This window comes from Amblyomma americanum, chromosome 1 (assembly GCF_052857255.1).
Source record: "Amblyomma americanum isolate KBUSLIRL-KWMA chromosome 1, ASM5285725v1, whole genome shotgun sequence".
In the NCBI taxonomy this organism is placed as follows: domain Eukaryota; kingdom Metazoa; phylum Arthropoda; class Arachnida; order Ixodida; family Ixodidae; genus Amblyomma; species Amblyomma americanum.
In genome coordinates, this window is record NC_135497.1 from 79,169,504 (window position 1) to 79,177,112 (window position 7,609).

Genomic DNA, 7,609 nt, shown 5'->3' on the forward strand with positions numbered 1-7,609 from the left:
GAACATTGAAAAATAAAAATATTATAAAATTTATTTGTAAATGAGCATTAAATAAATAAACAAATAAATAAATACCAGAATGAACTCGAAGTCTTGCCCCTCTACTGAAAAAAAAAAGTTCCGGAGTCCCTGCGCACCTCCTCTCCTGAACGGAATTGGCCGTCGACGTCCTCTACCCCCTCCAGTGGCCTACATCCCTTCGACTGTCCTGCCTCTCCCGACGGCCTCAGCGACTGACCTGCTGGGCGCCTCCCACGGTGCTTCGCGGCCAGGCGGAGGTACTTGAAGCTTGATTTCTCCCCGCCCGGTGCTTGCACACACTCCCAGTGCATCGTGGCTCTTCCCCTCTCCCTACGCGGTGCTTGCACACATTCCCAGTGCGCCGAGGCTCCCTCCCCCTGGTATGAACTGATGTCGCTGCTGCGGCGGTGCGGCTACAATACCCTCCCACGCATTGCCCAGGACGTCATCCAAAGCGACGGCAACTACTTTACCCCTCCCCACCCCCCTTCGTCCCCTCCCCCACCCCTGGTCCCCAAGAGTGGTGCCATTAAATGGCCAACATACGCCGGGACCAGTACCCCTCCCCAGAATAATTCCTAGTACCAACCACCACCACCTTTCCCATATCGTGAAGCCGCTGAAGAAAGACGAACGGAATTGTGTCCACTTTGAGAGACTATCGACCCTTTGCAGGTGCTTCCGGAACCTCTCTAGTCGCTCTAGTCATTTTTCTTTAAACATCACATGCTACCAACCACAGTGTAAACATGTGTACATAGCGCAAAGATGGGTTGCGCAAAAGGGACATTCACATGAAAGAAGACGGGAAAAGTGCAATCCCAAGGTGTACGTAACCACGTTTCTTTGTTCATCAACTGAACGATGCCCCTTCATGGTCCCCTCTCCCTCGTCACCATGCGGTGAAATCCAGGTCCCGAAACTCGATCCTCTCACAGGGCACGCGCCCCAGACCAGCTGCCAACGCCAAGAAAGGCTAAAGCGCCGCATAGGCTGCTGAAATCGCAGCGTTAACTCCCTAACAGCGACGCGAGGGCCAAGTGCGAATAGACGATATGCGAAACTGCTTGGAGGTCTGGCAACACCGCGACCACGGCTTCCGGTTTCCATCTTGGTTCGGTCGAGCTCGTGCGTCGTTTGCTATGCGTACTTTCTTGACACCGGTGTAGCAATCATGAATCTCGCGAATGGAATTTAAAAATCCACGCTTCACCCACTGCACTGCTACTGCGAATCTGTTACCAAATGTAGGTCTTTTCAGGCAACGCCAGCATGCTCTTACCGCGTGCTCAGCTTCGCTTGAAGTTTGGCGCTCATGATGGCAAGAACTGGCACTGGGAAGTGGGCTGGAAAGTCGAACTATGTGACGTTGTCCTTTTATGCGCGCATTTAGGCTCCGCTTCAAGCGTCCCGCATTATCATGGCAATTTTATTTTCAAGTGGACGCAAATTCATCTGGTACAGGGAAGCGAGCGGTTACTTTGCGCCGAGTGTTCAGATGTGTTGTTGAAGTGCCAACTATAGCGCGCTCACGCTAGCAGCTGCGCGCGTTGCGATATGATCACACAAGAGCCCCGGCCAGCTGCGTAATGCCGTTCCTTTAACTGCACTGCTCAACGCACATCGGTGGTTTTCAACGTCATCGTTTCAGAGCCCGGCGCCGTTGCTATTGGGTTGATTCAGCGAGGCATACGCTTCGCTTAAAGACGCAGTTAGAGTGCATATCGCGCTGTTAACAGTCGATATTAACAAGCTGGAACTGTACGCATATATCATTCAAAACATTGTAAGCAAAGACGCAGTGTTTCAATTTTCTGCTTGGATATTAAATGAATTGCATTTTTATTTTGCAACAAGATGTTGCCAGGAAAAAGTTCTATATATAGCTTGAGAGATCCTGAATTCCTCTTTACACAACAGCATTGGCGGTAGCGCCGATCATTCCCTGCTGCCATGACGAGTGCGCGCGATTAGAGGAAGAGCCAACAAAGTAGGTGCATGCATATACTCGACAGCGTGGTCAAGCTGTGCGTGCAGGTATGAAATTTTCGTGTTCGGTTGGACAAATGGCTTTGTCGCGGAGAAAGCTGTCGCAGCTTGCCACAACGATAATAAAATCAGACGGCCTGAAGCGTTTTCAGCGCACTGCCGTACGTTTATTTTCTAAGTTATAAATGCATATCCTTCATTCACAATAATATGCGTCTACACAGCTTTTTGAACAAACTTTTGTCGCCGCTGGTATCGATTACAGGAATCCAGAAAAAAAAAAAACGTTCCAACCTGTTTTTATTAGTAGTGTGTATTACGTCACGAAGGCACATTAACGCTGATAACACGCGATCGCATGAAATTAGAGGAATACAGCGCGTGGGACCGTGCAACAAACAGCTCAGCGGTCGAGAGAAGCCCTTCTAAAAGTAATTGATCGTCAGAAAAGCTCGACAGAACACGTAGAAAACTAAGAAGTATTCGGCATATGATTCTTTTAGCTCACTTAGCTCGTCGCGGTATGAGCGATCGAGGTTTGTAGATGGAGCGCACTGAATGTCCATGGCCAAGATCTGCCGGCAAATTAATAAATGCGCTTCTTTGCGACTGGACCACAGGCTTGAGCAACACAGGCCTAGGCCAACACCACCTAGACTTTTTAAGGCCTCTCCACGTTTCCGTGACGTCACCGTACTGCGACGGCCCAGTAGGTTCGGCTTCCGCGCTCGCACGCATTTCGCGCATTTCAAAGTGCTGATTATGTCTCTCGAAAAGAAAATTACTTTTTTTTAAATCGTGTTTTGCTTGCCCACACGCTAACCGAATGTTTTTTTTGTTCTTGTTTCTTTGAAAGTATAAGCAGTTACATTTTAGCAGACTTTTACTGACTTTATATCAAAGCGCGCATGTGTGAAGATACGTTCGTAATATTTTTTTTTATTGAAAATGAACAACGCAGAGGACTTTTACAAGTCGTATTTTATTTTCAGATGAGAAACACGATCAGTAGGAGTAGGAGGTAAGGAAACTGTTACAGCACTGAATCATAAAATGCAGTAAGTGAAGCCAACAACAGAAAAGCTGTAAACAGAAAGCAAACAAAAGAAAATATGCAGAATATATAATAATACAACGCAAAAACTGGTTTCGAAACTTAAAAAAACTAACAAAAACAGTCAAGCACACAGAGTAGTCAATTCTTCAATGTCTTCAATTTTCTCTCCTTTTCTTTTGCAGCCTTTTCAACTATAAGTTGATTATTTTTTCTTTTACAAAGGTTATTTAGAAGCGTGTTTGCTGCTGCACTTAGGACATAGTGCATTACCAACTGTGGAGTGTGCCCATTCTCACACACATCAAAGTCAATGTCGTCGTTTAACACATCATGTGTGAGTGCCAAGAGAGCCTCCTTTTGATTTGGTAGTGCATGAAACTGTGTCGCATGCTGTTCGCTTCTCAGTTTGTCAAGAACTATCTCAGCAGTAAGAACAGCATTTACTATGGCAGGCTGTGGAAACTTGAGACTACCACGAGTCATGGCCTTGACTAACTCCCCACCTTCTACTTCAATTTCATCTTCTAGCATTAAATTTTCTTTGCAAGTCATGCATGACAGCTTTTTGAACGCAGCGTGGGCACAATAGCCAGCAACGTAAGTGGTTGCTGGGAGATTTGGCGCCTTCGCATAATCGTCATCCGTTACCTCAATGTCAAACACTTCAAGTACTGCATCGTTTACTGCCACCGCATCTGTTGCAGCCTCAAACTCTGGGAGCTCCAGAATGTTCTGCAGACGAAGCTTTCGCTCCGACTCATAGACTTGTCTTATGGAAATGTGGTATTGCGCACCGGAGAGTTGGCGGTATTTGCCAAACCTCTCTTCCAAGCAATCAGTCTGAAACTCTCCTAAAAGTACATACTCGAAGTTCATTTCATCTAGGCAATACCTAGTCACCTTTACCAAGGTGTCTGTCGTGAGTCGGAGCGCACTGTGAGTCTCTCTTGTAAGTATGCCTGTGTCAAATTTGAGAGACTGCTTGCCACAGATCTAGCCACTCCACTATACTTAACAGAAACTGGATCTGTGGACTTGACGCTGATGTAATCGGTCACTGCAGCTCATCACGAAGTCGAGTACCCTTGTTGCATGTCTTTACATTTACAATGTTCCACCACTTTGTTATTGTTTCAAGGAACTGTGCAGTACCAGACACATGATCTAGCTCAAGTCTGGGCCCACATGCTCGCAGAGCTGCTGCCGTAGACGGGCTGAAAATCCTTAGTGCAAGCTTGACATTCTGTCGCTCAATATTCGATGGGTTCAGAGATTTAGACGAAAGTGTTGGTGCTGATTTAATCAGCTGACCCTGTTCTTTCGAGTGAAGTTCTCGAAGTGTTTTAAATGAAGCTGTAAGTATAGGTGGCTTTATATTAGGTCCTGTGGGGCTAGGAAAGAACATGCATGTTCCAGCATTTCGCTGATTGATCCAGTTATTCCTGAAGCATTTTATTAAGTGTACAGGATCAATCAGAAGAGAGGACGTTTAGAGTCTGCAGGGTGTGGATACACACACTGAAGTTTGCAGGGGGCCCCAAAAAGTGACATTGTTTTCCGGTTGATTGAGTTATTGTCAGCTATGACTGCGATTATATGCAACCCAACATGCTCTAGCTGAGTAATGATGCTATGCAGAATAGTGTGAAGCTGCTGTGCGTTGATGCGCTCTACTGGCAGTATGTGCACAACATTCTTCTGACGCGAAAGCAAGCTTTGCATCATAAAAACATGGGCTGTTTTTGCTGCATTAGGGCTATTTGTAGCCGCACCAACAATTACTCCTCCCTTATAATCAAGATACGGCTGCAGGTGAATTTCGTCCATCATGAGTACAACAATTTTTTCATGCTCCGTCATTGCTGCGACAAGCTTCTTTGCATACGATAGGAAAGAAGTGCCTTGCTGTTCAGCTGCCGGGCTTACGCTGTAGATTGATGGGGTAATCTAAGGTTTCTGGAACTGTGAAGGAACCTATAAGCATGCGGAGAAACTGTAAATAAAATGCTTGAGAATACCAGCAACTCTGCAGAATACCGGGATGACCTGCTATGCTTGACAAGAAGAAGAGAAACTTGCTCTTTCAAAAAACTAACTGCATTGGGTTGTTTAACATCTGCCAGTTCACAATTTAAGGCATCTTCAAGCAGGGAAAGTGCCAACTTAAGCAAACCATCAATTTTTTCTTCATGCTTAGACAACAATTTTCCGTGAAACGACTCTACAGCATCCAGCAGACCTATCAAGCAACGGATATCATGTACTGTGCGAGGGATGGTATCTATGCCATCAATTGTAGTCAGCTGCACATTTCGGTAATGAACTTTCACCGTGAGGTTCTCTAAGACCGTGACTGACGACAAAACACGAGGGACGTCATCAACAGCAAGATTGAGAAAAAGGACGCAGGCAGGTCGAGAAATAACATTCCAAAAATCAGAAAGCTTGATTTGAGGAAGGCACTCCAGTAGAACTTGGAAAGTGTCAAGCTTGTTCTTTGCTTCTTCCTCCTCGTGTGTCTGGAATGACATGGCGATGGCATCTCGTAAAGAAGCTGCTTCAAGACGCATTCTCTTTTCAGTCGGTGCTTCTCGGGACGTAGTGGTGGGCGCAGAAAGGTACGCGGGTCAGTTCGGGAATACACTGGGAATGGCGTCGGAGCTGAGACGAGCGATCTTCAATTTTGCCTCGACGACTTTGCCCGTTTTTGAGTCCACATACTTAGAAGAAGTCCGAATGTCTGATTCTTTAAAGTGCCGCTCGCAGACCTGCAAAGCCCAGCGCAGATAAGGTTAGCATACTTAAGATGATTAATTCCATGGGTGCAATAGCAATTAGCGCAGTGAAATATTTCAAATTTAGAATATTTCCAGCTCGCCCACTAGGCCATGTTGTAGCGCATTATGTACACAAAGCTACGTCGCGGAATAAATATCACGCTTTTTCGACTTACCACTGAGCGCTTTCCGGGTTCGAAATCAGCACGTGGAATGGCTTTCAACCATTGCCTCCTTCTGTCAGCATCAGTTGGGAAAGTGAAGACGCGCACAGTCTTTTCTCCATCGTAATTCCCGCGGCAGCCGGGAACACAACAGTGTCCTGGCATTTTAGCAAATGGCTCAGGAACTGTCACACGCGCACAGCACTTTCACAGACGTTTCCCAGGATTGCACTTCGAGTATTCACAGCCCGCAAGGAAGCTTCAGCAAATGACACAGAAAGAAAGAACGGCGGAGGAACAGCATGTAACACACGACACGTGCAGCACATGTTCAAACACGACGGTAGTGATGTTTACAGCAATCGCGATGTCTCCTTTCAAATGATTGCTTTCAACACTTTACTAGAAAAACTGCACAAAGTAAGCTTTTAAAAAATTGAACCGTTTCCAGAAATGCGAACGAAGATTGTTACATTGAACCAGATATCTGTCATGACTTTTAAAACGGTGAAGTTCATTATCTTCAATTTGCTATACGCAAATACACCTCGGAGTACTCCGCACTTCAACAATTTGAAACAGCGCGGGAGGAGAACGGCGGCAGCGGCCGCCAGGAGGTGCTGCCGCAGCGGTCGGCGGTGGCTGCTCCCGCGTCGTAGTGCGGTGACGTCACGCGCCGGAGGAGAAATCGTGGAGAGGCCTTAAAAGTCTAGGTGGTGTTGCCTAGGCCGGCTGAAAAAAAATTTGCCTCCGCTATCACGTTGTTCAAGTCGGCGGCAATATATGTTCACATCCAACCGCTATGCGCTATCGCAAAGTTAGTAAATGCTCGAAATCGGCTTCACATTTTGTCGAGAAAGAACAAAGACCCTGATCCGTATTGATTTTAACGCAGATCACCTATAAAGCTTTGTGAAAAATGAAAATTGTTTTTTGGGGAAAGGAAATGGCGCAGTATCTGTCTCATATATCGGCGGACACCTGAACCGCTCCGTAAGGGAAGGGATAAAGAAGGGACTAAGAGAAGAAAGAGAATCCGGCGTGAAGTTAACTGCCTTGAGCAGTGGCGTACCCAGGAATATTTGTCAGAGGGCGTTATACGCCATCGGTAAAAAAAAAGAAAGAGCCTGCGCCCTAGCAATATCTTAGTCATTTTTAGGCTTTAATAAAGCCGAAGGGTTAGTTTTTTCCTTCACGGTAATATCTGCATAAAAATACGAGTGCACGCAGGACTCTGAGGACTTGATTCGTAAAGAACATTTATTTTCTCACAAAAAAACAATCGTGCAAAAAACCTCGTGTATTTGCGATATTTTCACATTATATGCAACACAAAAGCTTCTGCTCTGCAACAAAGTCAGCAACTACGAACGAATGACGTTTGTCGAAACTCCTACATGTGAACCTGCGCCCGGCCGCATATGCGCTTTAAAAATAAGCACTATTATTTTCGCGATAGTTTATGGTAATTTGAGGGCAATGTAAAGGATGAAAAATTAGGCTGACGGGAAGGTTTTTTTTTTAATTGGATGAACTGTGCCTACAATTAAAAGGAGTGTCATACGTCGTGTGATGACGAAGAAAAGCGACCGTTTTCTCCG

At 45.9% G+C, this 7,609-nt stretch overlaps 1 long non-coding RNA gene across 1 annotated transcript; it reads right to left on the bottom strand.

The window, feature by feature from the left end:
• Positions 1-2,973: 2,973 nt before the first annotated feature.
• LOC144113105 (uncharacterized) lies at positions 2,974-6,369 on the bottom strand. Its single transcript, XR_013310617.1, has 2 exons — positions 6,021-6,369; positions 2,974-5,835 (listed from the first exon to the last, which is right to left on the bottom strand). It is a non-coding gene; the product is annotated as an uncharacterized LOC144113105 (long non-coding RNA).
• Positions 6,370-7,609: the final 1,240 nt, after the last annotated feature.